The sequence below is a fragment of the Biomphalaria glabrata genome, chromosome 2, assembly GCF_947242115.1.
Source record: "Biomphalaria glabrata chromosome 2, xgBioGlab47.1, whole genome shotgun sequence".
NCBI lineage: Eukaryota > Metazoa > Mollusca > Gastropoda > Planorbidae > Biomphalaria > Biomphalaria glabrata.
The window spans coordinates 14953688-14968010 of record NC_074712.1 but is presented as its reverse complement, the minus strand read 5'-3'; the positions used below and the strand labels follow the sequence as shown (position 1 = coordinate 14968010).

General features: G+C 35.5%; 1 protein-coding gene across 4 annotated transcripts in view; it reads left to right on the top strand.

Moving 5' to 3' along the window:
* Positions 1–14323, top strand: part of LOC106059824 (synaptotagmin-15-like) — a 289123-nt gene that overhangs the window by 142135 nt on the left and 132665 nt on the right. The gene's annotated exons all lie outside the window — the stretch shown is intronic.

The following is a 14323-nucleotide window of genomic DNA, read 5'->3' as shown; positions in this document are numbered from 1 at the left end:
TGTACACTATATACACTATGTACAATATGTACACTATATACACTATGTACAATATGTACACTATATACACTATGTACAATATGTACACTATATACACTATGTACAATATGTACACTATATACACTATGTACAATATGTACACTATATACACTATGTACAATATGTACACTATATACACTATGTACAATATGTACACTATATACACTATGTACAATATGTACACTATATACACTATGTACAATATGTACACTATATACACTATGTAGTATGTACACTAGGTATATGATGGAAAAGAACGTGTCTAAACACGTGACGAACGTGGATGCAAATTCCTTCACTATAACAACAACAAAAATTACAGACGTTCCATTGATGAATAAGATTATTATGCCCAACGCTTATCGCTGTGTCAATCAAGTCGTGTGTATGTTAATTAGAGACTTACTCTGCTACGGCACTAATGAAACAAAGAGTGATTTGATGAATTCGTCCTTCATAATAGGAAACCTACTTTTATCTTTGTATCTTTCTGGGTATTTTATTAGGTTGTGTTTTTTTTTTCTTTTTTGGAAGTTATGGTTTGGTGCTACTTTACTTTTAGTCTTCTGTTCTGGAGTGGCTCGAAGTTTAATAATTTTCCTAGTAAAGTTAATCTAGTCAAATGTGAATATGTGTTTTCTATAAATGCCACAGCTCTATTCTGCGTCTGTTTAAGTTTTTTTTTATTTACTTCAGTGGAAGTGTCCCAAACTGAGGATGGATATACCTGATTTAGCTTTTTAGTTTTATGTTCTAAGAATGTTTGTAAAATGTAAAATATTTTAGTTTCGGATGTTCCTTCATATTCTAAAGCTTACTTCCTTGAGTCTAAACCATCCGCAGATGACGGGGAATGGCAGCGGGCAGGGTTCAAACCGGGGACTCAGGGACCTTGAGCCCACCGATCAACAGCCAAGAGCGCATATCACACAACCAGGCAAATCTCCAAATCCTCCTAATCTCTTACAGTTAACTTAAAAAATTTGTACATTTGGGTTATAACTAAGGTTAGATCGAAATGTGCCTAGTAAGTCATAAGTTCAGCGAGTACATTCAATCACTCGATTCCAGTATCGGATATTACTTTAAACTTGGTACATGTTGTCGTTATGTTAGTATCGATATTTGGAGACATACATCTACTATTAGCAAGTATTAAACTATACTGTTTTTCTATACGTCTTTCGTCTCTTTCTCCGGGTTTTTTTTTTTATAAACTATTTGCTTTTACAAATGTGATTAACAGTCCAAATTGTGCAGCCTTACAGGGCCTTACCCTCAAATTGGCCTCCACATTTCAAAAATTTAAAACAATTTTTAACGAAATACACAAATTAAATAAAAGGAAATAAGGAAAATGATATTTATATGTATAAGTGACGCTATTTCTTTTTGCACAATATCAAATGCATTTGACGATTCCTCTAGTGAGTTTAAAAACTTATCGATTAAAAAATGGTTGAACCTGGACATGCATCTCGAAAACAACTCTAACGATTTTCCTAGAAATCAGTCAGTTGATGTATATCTTTGGGAAAAGAATCACGAGCTAATTAGCCACACTGGAAGAATCCTAATGTTATCGTTATAATTTGTCAAAGTATAATAATAAAAATATTACATTTGGCTAGAGGTCTAGACAATCTTTATCTTGAACAGACATACGTCCACGTGTGGGATCTATTCATTACAGAGTTCAGTGAGTAAATAGTCGTTCAGGAAGTTGTCAGGAACATCTTCTAAGTCTGGATAGATAGACTCTACATTAGAATTTTATATACTCCATAGTCTTCAGGAGAGAAGACTCAAAAGTAAAGTAGCAATTATGCTTAAAACACTGAACCATAATCTTCAAATACAAAAACTAAATCTAATAAAATACTTAGAAAGACACAAAGATAAAGGCACATTTCTCGTTCCATATGCTAGGACAAATTTGCAGAAAAGCTCCTTCTTCCCTAGTGCTATTAGAGCATGGAATGGGTTGCCTGAGCTAGCCAGGAAAACCAGTGACTTGGCAGAATTTGAGTCATTGGTTAACATGTATGTCTAGATACATGGCGCGTAGGACGTAATCATCTTCCTTTTTTATATGTAACGTCTGTATTATATAAGATAAGAAGAAGATAGATTTATATATTCGCTTTACCTCGTGGGGAGGAGGGATTGTTGCGGAGTAATTTTTTAAAAAATCTTTTGTTAAAATCTATTGTTCATTAACTATTAAGAATAAATTAGCGCACCGTCTTCTAAGTCTGGATCTATAGGGCCAAACATTAGAATTTCATTAGCTTATAAATTCGCTTAATTAGAATTTGTTTTGGTAAAATGAAAGATGGTTGGTGGGGCGTAGGGAATCGGAGTGGGGTATAAAAAATGTTCCATTTTTGAAATCTATCATTCTTAAGTTATTAGCATCGAAATAATCGCTCTTGCAAAGGTTGGTCAGATGTGTAAAGGAAGAATTGTCTTAAAAAGAAAAAAAAAACTTTCAAAAATGTTTTATTTGTTTAGTTTTATTAACATCATCAAGTGTATTGAAGGTGGAAGAGCCTCCACAAACGCTCCTGCCCAGGTCCTCCACTTGCTATACTCCGGCACTCATGTCGCGTATTGATCGTCCTTACACTTGTTCAACGTTGAAAGTTATGTGTTAATCTTCATGTCATTTTCTGCTGGATGAGTGTCGTAATCTCTTTAATTACTCGTGGAAATGTAAAAATAAAGTTCCCCTTTCAGACCTTGTTGTTTATAAGGCAGATGATGTAAAGATCATCTGTTTCTGTGGCCCACGGTTAACGTCATGCGGCCAGCACAACGACCAACCGCCTTTACTTTTTCCAAACTAATGTCAGGTACCCATTAGACCTGGGTGGACACACAGGTACCCATTAGACCTGGGTGGACACACAGGTACCCATTAGACCTGGGTGGACACACAGGTGCCCATTAGACCTGGGTGGACACACAGGTGCCCTAAAGATTTCAAAATTAAAAATCCTGATCTTCACTAGAATTCGAGCCATGGGACCTCCGGTTCGGAAGCATGGCGCTTTACCGCTCAGCCACCGCTCCTCCGAGGAAATGTAAATAGCGCAAATAATGAACCGCTTACAGTTACTTTTTTAATGGTATACAAAATATAGAAATAATCATTAAACAATCGTTCTACTGGATATTGATCATCAGGTTTATTTAGTTTGCCTATACTGTTAGATCTAGTTGTTTCAGTAAGTTTGTTTTAATACATTTCAATGTAGATAAGCTCCAGACTCTTAGCTCTTTATAACCACCAGGATGTTTGAATTCTTTGACCAGTGGTACCTTTAGTCATGGCCGGTCATGTCTTTAGTATATATCTGTCACAACTATACTAGCCTGTACTTGTTGATAGTAACGTTATTTATGACGAGACCAGCATCTAGTTTCTACCCAATGTCTGAAACATTCAGAAAAAAAAAACAACAAAAAACTGACATACAGTCACTGAAGATTGCCGTCAAACAAAAAAAAAATTACAAAAAAAAATGGCGTGAATAACTTCTGTGAAATTCTTAATTTTTTTTATAATAGGAACAGGACCGCACTCCCATTTCATGGAGTCTCATAGGTCTATTATATGATGTTATTTTAAAAGGGGTCACTCATCTCATAAACTTGAACTTTTTGCACCCAGTATAATGTATTGCACATGCTTCATTCCTTTCCCTCTCAAGGAGTCTTTAAGAATACAGTCTGTTCCGTGTCCCTAGCCTTGCAATCTAGTTCAACACTTCGTTTGTGTGGGAATCACTTTAAAAAAAAGGAATGATTGTTTTATTATTTTTTTTTTTTTTACGAGGGTGTCATGTATGGTGTTACGAGCGAATCTTACTATACACACACACAAACACACATATACACAAACAAATACACACAAACACACACACACAAAAGGGACGTAATTTTAATTAACATGAGTTCATTGATCTTGTCGTTAAGGACGCTGTGTATCTCTATATAGCATGTCCCTTTACACACTATACAGGAACATGCACGTCAATGATCGCACACGACCTTCAAATCTCAGATGGGATTCCCAAAAGGTCAAGTTCAACAGGGCTGAAATTTAAATTTAAAAGCAAAAAACAAAATCTCTCGACAATGTCATTAAAAAATGAAACGAAATTTGAGCAGCTCATTATACAAATTAGACAAGACTTAACGCTGTGTACACACTTGACGTCTCTAGTTATCTCGCCGAGGTTTACGCTGTGTTCATGCCTAACGTCTTAAGATCTAGTAATCTCGCAGAGGTTTGAAATATGAAATCAATATTGTAAGATTTTCTGTTGTTATGTGTTATATTTTGTAATTATAAATATTGTTCCAAATCTAATTTCTGGACTCGGACAACTAGTTGGCATTAATTGTCGTAGAAAGATAATAATAATAATAATAATAATAATAATAATAATAATAATAATAATATAAATACTCTCCGCAAGAGGTTCTCGAGTCTACTGAACATCTGCTGTACTGGGATAGGCCTATTCTGACCGACAAAACGGTAGATTTCAATCGCCCGGATCTGCTGTTCATCGATAAAAAAGAAAAAACCGCTACCATTATCGATATCGCCCTACCACTGTCTCATAATTTAAGAAAAACTGAGATAGAAAAACAAAGAAAATATGGGAACCTAGGCTTGGAGATTAAGCGTCTATGGAAATTGTCCAAAATAACAATATACCCCATTGTTATATCAACCGAGGGGATAATAACAACTGACCTCATAGACACCTTCAAGTCCCTTAACATTCCTAGGAACATCTTCGTTGCCTGTCAGAGGGCGGTACTGCTGCAGACCTGCCACATCACCAGAAAATTCCTCAGTGGAAACTGTTAAAGGGACTACGATGAATTTTGTTTCTCTTTAGCGAAACTCGACCCTGGCAGCGCCAGAGAATGACTACTCGTTCATTTCTAACATAATAATAATAATATCACCAGAAAGTTTCTCAGTCAAAGAGACCACAATGAATTTTATTTCTCTCTAACGATGCTCGACCCTGGCAGTGCCAGTGAATATTAGTTCGTTTTTAATATAGCAACAATAATAATAATAATAATAATAATAAAAAATAACGTGTGCATCTATTTTCAAACTGAATTCATTTGCAATCTCTGCTGCGTCTTCGCTATATATAATTCTTTCAGTTTTCTTTTCTCTAGCATATGTAAGTAACTCTATAAATTGACTTTACTTAAGTCGAACGAGTCATTTAACTCAATTAACTCATAATAGTTACATGATTTATTTAGCTCATCGAGCCATTCAATTTATTCAACTACATTACAAGATTTTACTGATTGTATTCAATAACTCATTTAACTCAATAACCAATTTAACTCATTTACCCTGTCAACTCATTAGCCTATTAACTCATTATCCCATTTACCAAATTATCACATTCAATTCATTAATCGATTCAATTCATTAAACATTTTAACTGATTAACCCATTTAACTTATTAGCTCATTTAACTCTTATGTCAATTAACTCATTAACTCAGCCCATTAACCCATTTAACACATTAGCCCAATAACGTATTAACCCATTCAATTCATTAGCCCATTTAACTCATAGGTCAATGAACTCATCAAGCCATTTAACTCACTAGCCCATTAACACATTCAACACATTAGCCCGAATAACTTATTAACCCATTCAACTCATTAGCCCATTTAACTCATAGGTCAATGAACTCATCAAGCCATTTAACTCACTAGCCCATTAACACATTCAACACATTAGCCCGAATAACTTATTAACCCATTCAACTCATTAGCCCATTTAATTCATAGGTCAATGAACTCATCAAGCCATTTAACTCACTAGCCCATTAACCCATTCAACACATTAGCCCTAATAACTTATTAACCCATTCAACTCATTAGCCCAAATAACTTATTAACCCATTTAACTCATTTAAGTCTCTGTACCTTACATGCCTATTTGGGATTGTTTGTAGGGTGGACGGGATTTGAACTCATCCCTCTGGTTCTGCTTGAGGCAACACATTTTATGCCTACTCGGATGTAGCGATTGTTAAAAGTGTTACAATCATTCCGAGTCTGGGTCGTGATGCCCTTTTGGCGGTTGCCGTGTTTCTGATCACGCTAGTAGTATTTAATAGTCCCCCTATAAAGTACAAGATAATAGCAGGCCAACACCAAGATCCTGACAGCTGTAGATTTAGTATCATGATAGCACTCTCTTGGACATTGCCTGGAAGATACTCTCAAACAAATTGAAGGTTTTTCTAAAACGTATGAGGTGGATCATATAGCGTACGTTGCACCCGCTTTTTCTTTATACTTTAGAGTTCAAAGTTAATGTCTGGGAAGCTGTTAGGTCTAAAGACTTGTTTGTGTCTATTATTATTCTAGCATAAAATATTGTAATGGCACTTTTGTTTTGGTATTCCGGAAGTTCAATGGTTCGAGAACGATAGATTATATCCCTTCCTTTTTTGAAACTTGAGTTGCGTGCCTTTATGTAAAACCTAAATGAAACAGAAAAACAAAAAACACGAGACAAAAAGAGAGTTCGTGTTACTCACAAGCTCGAAGAAAGCCCCTAGTGGTCAGTTGCACCACTCATGCATTACAATACACATTTATAACTAGAGCATGAAATAATTTAATTGTATGAACGACCAGGCAGGAATCACATGATCGGAAGTCTGGATGAGAGAACTTGTGAATCTAATTCTAGATTGTCATCATGTAGCCGTTCAGACCTGATGTAGTTCTACAGTTTAGATGTAGGTCAGGTTGTTCAGTGAGTGCTATGATGTTGTTTTACAACAGCCAAGACATTATTAGTTTAATGGTCTTCAACTAGTGGTTCGTTTATTAAAAGCCACCATGTAACATAAGTTGATGATGTACATTTTAGCAAGTGAATTAAATTATAAAGTACATTGTGATTAGTTATAACAGAATAAAAGTATTGAAACATAAAAGTATTCTATATTATGTTGTATATTATAATAATGGTTGATGGTGTGCTAAATTCTACACTTCTCTTATTTTGCTAATTTCTCGCCAAGATCATGAATAGAACAAGTATAAATTATTTATTAAAAAACGGTTTATGAATCCACACCAAGACGCAATCGTTTTGATCGTACTCACCGGCTGTTTCAATTAACGTTATTTGAGTATTTTTGTGGCTTGTCAAATACACCGGATTTGACTGTATATCGTTCCACTGATGGAGATATATGTTTCTATTATTTTAATGTCTTACAAATTTGTTTTACATGATTCGGATGTTCCTTTAGAATTGAAGAATATGTCTAGCCTTAATCACCTGCAGAACTTCAGTGGATGGTGGCTGGCAGGATCGAACCGAAGACCATTGAGATGGCAGTCCAGAGCGCATACCACACTGACCAGACACTCACATACTGTAAATACAAATATGTTTGGTTTACCGTGAACAAGGCTTATGTTATAAAGTAATTAATTGTGCGTCTATGAAAGAACGAGTGAGAGTGACCTATTACACTTGAAATTTGCATAAACCACTTCTTAAAGGTGCAATCATTTTAGAAGTCAAGTAAAAAGTAAAGGTCACCTTGCAGACCATGTGGTCTATACGGCTAATGAGGTCAAGTCTATCTGTTTCTTTGGTACACGGTTAACCAGCTCAACCACCAACCGCCTTTACTTTTCCCCAACTAATGTCAGGTACCCATTAGAGCTGGCTGGACTCAGAGGAGCCCTAAAGATCCCGAAATGTAAAATCCCAGTCTTCTTCAGGATTTGAACACGAGCCAAGCGCTTTACAACTCGGCCACCGCGCCTCAATTTTTATAATATATAAATACATTTATTACATGACTGGGGTGGGGGGGGGGAGGATTTTTTAAAATTCTTCTTTGATATTACGGTGTGTTCACAACTTCCGGTCTGACCATGACGTCATTCTCTGTGGATATTCGATCACTTGCTTCTGTAAGACACCTGCTTGGTGTCACTATGTACGCACTGAGGTCAACCACAAGGTCAACCACTTAACGACCAAATACGCTGAACAACAAGTAACCAAGGTCAACAACAAAAAGCGGCCGGCTACTCCCAAACAACTAGACTAGAGAAAGCAGAGCAACAATAGACGGGCAAGTGAAAACAACGACTGGGCGGAAATCGGAAACAGACTGTTGGGAAGACAAGGGAAATAACAAAAAGAGAAAACGCAGCGAAAACGAAACAAAATATAAGAAAACAAAAAAAAAAAAATAAAAACGAAACAATTAGATTTTGCCAATGCTGAAGAGAAACATATTGACATTAACCACGTGACTGTGAAGCCGGCGGATGGAAGCAAGAACCAGCAGCAACATTAGCATGTAAAATGTGTGCGTATTTGTACGCGAGACACCCGCTTTACGCAGAGACGCATGCGTACACATTAGCACCGCTGCATGCGTAATAGAGCTGAGCCGACAGGGAGAACAGGAGCATCGTCTGCATCGTTTGCCACTTCCGGTTTAAAGCGAGAGTCTAAATGATATTGATCTTTTTTTTTCTTCGGTGAAAAAAAAACGGGGAAAAAATTACGAGTGGAGAAATTCACCATCATTTGTTCTCGATATTACGTACAACACACACACACACACACACACACACACACACACACACGCGGTCACACCCACTCTGGTAGCCACCATCACTCGCACACATAAAGGAAACCACAGGTCCCTTGGGTCATTTTCCCGGTCAGTCCTCGCTCATGTCCAGTTGAAATCAATGACTTCTCAAGACATACTGGTAGAATGGCAGACGGTAAGCATTACTCCCGAATCATTAACTTAACCAGAGAATGAGCTTTTTTTCAGAACAAGGGGAGATAAATAGGCAGAATTGTACATATCATGGTCTTATTTCCTAACTTGGTTTATTCGTTAAATAAAAAACAAACTATGGTGTAAATGATTTTCGGTGTTGGGGATTTGACGATAAAATGTGAATTTAAAATTTTTATTTTATTTTATTTTGGCTAGTATACACATTCTATTATTTTATTTTATGTATAAATTGTTAACTCATTTGGCATTATACATTTTATAAACACACTCATTATTTGTACACTAATAATATGATGACACCATTAAATACAAATAATTAAAAAATACATATTGCAAACTATTTATTACTCAGTTTCAAACTATTATAAGAAGCACGCTCTCAAAGTGAATCAGCTAGGAGGCTTCATGTCGTTGAAGTTGATAGAAGCCAAGTGAACAAAGGTGTAGCCAACGTCGGGTGGGATTCAATCAAGTCATATGTCAAAGATGGCGACTATTCAATCCTGGTAGTCTCAGCTATTGAGAGAACGAACGATAGAATTCCGTCTTTACTATTGGAGACTCTCCATCTATGGGGAATAAATGTGTGGCGTAGCTATGAATCAGGGGGGCCGTAGTGCTTGACCCTTTTAGAGGTCCCGGAATTATGACATTGGACATCATGACTTGAGATAATGTTAATAAATATATGCTTAAATTCCAATTGGTACAGTATATAAGTAAAATAAAAAATAAATAATTAAAACACTTTAACACGTTGTTTACTGGCGAGATAATGCATAAGTGACAAATCTCAATTCATATCGCTTCACGACTGTGCAGCAAAGGCATCTATAACATCATCTATAACATCATCTATAACATCATCTATAACATCATCTATAACATCATCTATAACATCATCTATAACATCATCTATAACATCATCTATAACATCATCTACATCGATGTTGTCTACTATTTTTGACTCCACTTGAATTGCAAGAGTACATGGCAGTAGCGTAATGCTTAATGCAAAAATGGACATTCAATTGGTGGCCCCCCTCAAGTGGGGAACCGGAGGGACCTTCGGATTTAGACCCCTTCCCCCACCCTAGCGACGCCACTGGAATAAATATAAATAACTTCAAATTTTGTTGCTTCTGGTGAACAAAATAAAGGAAATTCGATTTTTTTTTAGCAACAGTTATATTTGAATATAGCGTCCTCAAGATCGCTGAGTTGGTCTATTTCATCTTTCAAAATCGAAAACTAAGTAAAGATCTGCAAATAGTGTATTTAGAATGGAAACACAGCCACATTTTTTAAATTTTTTTAATAAGATGGTTATGTTCGTAACTCTTTTTCAAGTCGCCTTATGAATCCTGGAGATCGCTTTTCTACCTCAGAAAGTAATGATCTTCAGATTTCAAAGTTTAAACTAAAACAATCCTATTTCGTAGATTTTGAATAGAATAGACTATTAATCACAGACCTATATATTCACTCCAATCTATGATATAAAGCTAATTTCTTTTAGTTTCTGTGGAGATAACGAAACATGTAGCATGTCAACAATCCTAAATGTTAATATTACAAGGCTGTTGATTTTAATCATCTTAGGATTTTAGATTGTACATTTACATAGATCATTCTATATTTATAGTTTATAACTAGATTCGGGATCTAAACATTGAACAACATTACACAAATTGTAGTCTTAAAACAACTTAGATCTTTATCATGAATGTTATATGTTATATATGGGTTAGATTAGAACTACTTCACAAATCAATTTGATGTTTCGAGACATTTTTGAGTAATGTTAGGAGATCAGCGCGTCCAGTACGGATATACTGTGTGCAAAGGTCTGTGGGGGGGGGGGACCCCAAAGAGTTTGATTACAAAAGTAAAAACGTTTCGCCGGAAGCAGCACGCCATCTAGGTCAAGCCATACGAAAGCATTGTACTAGTTCCTAGATCCAGACTTATTATCAGCTTATTTTACGATATAAGATCAAACGTATCGCATTTATGAAGTTTGTTACTGAAAGGAAGTCAGCAATTGACTATTGTGATATTTTGAAACCCAAAAATATATGACTACATGACAACGTCATTATCGCGAAATCTAACAATAGTCAATAGTTACCATTAAAGGTCCACTTTTATATCTTGTGATCTATTTGGGCACTGGATGTAAAGACGGTTGACCAGCCTGTCACGTGACCAGCACCTTGGCCGTCCTTACGTCCTCAACGTTGGTCAGTTGGGGGCTCTTTAAAATTCCAAAGTTCACAATTACAGCTTTTACTGGGACTCGAACTCAAAACCATACAGTTTTGAACCTAGCCGCTTTACCACTTTGTCAATAAGCCATATAAATCTAGCTATTGAAGTGACTGACAAGCTGTTAGAGATGGAGATAGAATTAAAAAAAAAAAAGAAAGTCATCAAAAATTTATATACAGATGAGAGACAGACAAACAGAGTGACAGACACACAGCCCCAAACTCATGACAGCAATTTATTCACAATATTTATTATGCAACATTCTGTCCAAGCAATTATAAACTAAAGCGTATCTTTATTTCTCTAGCCTCCATTCAGTGGACGTGACGTTTGTCCCGTGACAATCATTTACTAGAGACGCTTCTAGCTTCCATCTTTTATTTAAGCTTGACCGACACATTAACAGACTAGTTGTTACTAAATAACAATTCACTAGTTACTTATATGGCCAGATTATGCCCACCGGAACAGAGGCGGTCTCATCATGAAATCATCTCGAAATTTGATTTACACTATCTTTTAAAACATAGATGAAATTTACAACACGGCGTTAGTAATAACGTGACTATAGAAACTACAAGCATTTCCGGTGTGAGAAAATGGTTTCTTGTTGCTAAGGAAAACAAAACGAACTCTTGACTTGCCTCCAGTATTAGTTATGAATAATATAAGGTAGCATGTGGGGAAGTTATGCCAGTACTAGGTGGATTAGAGGCAGTCTGATGTCTGGCCGGGATTGTTTGTGTCCAGTCTGGACTGCCCAGAGGTCAAAGTGGCCGGGCAACACCTGGAGCATGACAGTCCCCCGTAGTGCCTTCACGGACATTGTGCTATCGATCCTGGAGGAATACATTGGGAGGAGGGGCTGGGGAGGATAGATAAATCTATTCCAAACACTGTCATGAGTTTGTGTGTGGCAATCTGTCTGTCTTTCTGTCTGTCTCGGTCTCTTTCATTTTCTCTCGTTCTCTTGTTTTTTCTTTCCATTTTTCGATCTCTCTTTATTCTTTTTAAGTCTCTTTGTCTTTCAATGTCTCTTGCTTCTTTTTATGACTCTTTGTCTTTCAATATCTCTTTCTTCTCTTTATGTCTCTTTGTCTTCCAATGTCTCTTTGTCTGTCTTTTTCAATGTAATTCTTTATTTTTTGTCTATTTCTTTCTGTTTATTTCGGTGCCTCAATGACTCAAGCATTCTCTCCCTCTCTCTCTCTCTTTCTATCTCTTCATTTTTTCTTCTGCTACCCATTCACGTCTCTGTCCTCTCTGTTGATTTATTTACATCTTGTCACAAGCTCACTTCGCCTGTAAGTTAAATTATGTTCATAGTAACAAAGTATATCGCTATTCTCTGCATTCAAAGTATCTTTTAATAATATTTTAAATAAAATATTGAAAGTGTTTTTGTTAAACATTTTAAAATAAAAAATCGTTCAAAAAAAAAAAATCAGTTCTTACATGTACTTATTAAACTATGATCAAGTGAAGACTATTGGACAACATGGTACTTGTGTTGTTGGGGGATCAACATACCAAATGCTTAGTAATTTTCCATTGTTAAGACTTTGAATGTTAGAACTCTTTAATTAAAGCAATAAAATACAGTAAGTCAGAACAAGGGGGAAAGCAACATGGAGAAATGTTGTGGCGATATAATGAAAATTAAAGAAAATCATAAGAAAATAAAATGGAGCATGATTAGTACAGATTTAGAATAAGCAAGGTTAAAAAGACAGTTTGTGTGGAAACATAAACTCAAAATCGGCCCCCGAAGTGGTCCACCCAGGCAGGTAAAAAAAGGGTAGGTTTTAATATATTCAGAAAGAATATAAAAATGAAATTCTATCAAAGGTTGATAAATGGAGAAAGAAGGTTGACAGATCTTGTGTGGTGCTCCAACGGTCCAGAAGCCTAAGGGATTGGTGAAAGTGAAGGTGAAGTTAGATGTGAACCTGGCCTAACTGATGTCATATAATGATTATCTTGTTGATCTAATTGGTTTGTAAAAGAAACAATCTCTAAATTCAAAGCCTCTAGAAAGAAAAAAAATTCTGAAAAAAAATACTCTTGTTAAGTGTCTCACTGACATTATAATGTACTGCAGTATACGTGATAATAGGAAAAACTATTTACCAATTGTTGTTTTAAATTATGTTCCACTTATATGCATATTAAATAGATTTTTTCTCTTTAAAAAAAATAAACAATTTTTCTGTAAATGTAGTAGTTAATATGACAGAACTTACTTGACAAAAAATCTAAAACCGTTTGTACGAAATTTTTTTAGACAAAATATCTAAAACTGTTTGCATAAATGTGTTAAAAATATGGTAGATTATCTTGGCCCTTACTAAAGAGCCTCCCGTGTTTATTACTATTAACAGTGAATAGTTGTAAAAAATGGTGTATTTAAAAAACAAAGCTTGCATAGTTGACTTAAAAAATTAAATTTTTCGCTTTCAGAAAAGAAAAAAAAGTATCCGTGGCATCAGATTTTTGAGAGGTCTCAAATATCATGATGTCGGATTTTCAATATCTTTTCTAGTTTACGAGATCTAAGCGGGACAGAGGGACGGACTGACAGACCACATAAAACTAATAGCGTCTATTCCCCTTACGGGGACCGCTAAAAACACACACACGCACACACATACACAAATTAAAGTAATGAAATGTGCACGATAATATTAAATGTGTATACATGTTTCTAAAAATATATTGCATATTTTTGTACTTGGTGAAACAAAACTACAAATAGCTTGCATTTCGGTGTATCCGGTGGACAAAACAAGAGAAGTGTTGATAAACTATTTCTTTTAAAAGATATATGATATTTTTAAAAGCCTTTTAGCTCTGCAGAGTCAACATTTCTAAGCTCTTCTGTTTGTAGCACATAATAGTTTCAATATGGAGGTAGCATGACTTTAACTCTTTGACACTGGCGCTCAATAAAAACATATTTAAACCTAATGAGCAACATCATAATGCAATGGTAATGATAAGCTAGCGCATGCAATAACTAAATTACAACTTTAATTTTAGCTCATCTTTAAGTGTCGGTAACATTAAGGTACAATTTAGAGTATTCGACATTGTTGAGTTTATGTTGAAAAGAAATCTCCAATAGCTTCTCAATACTTTAAAACCTTCTGAGC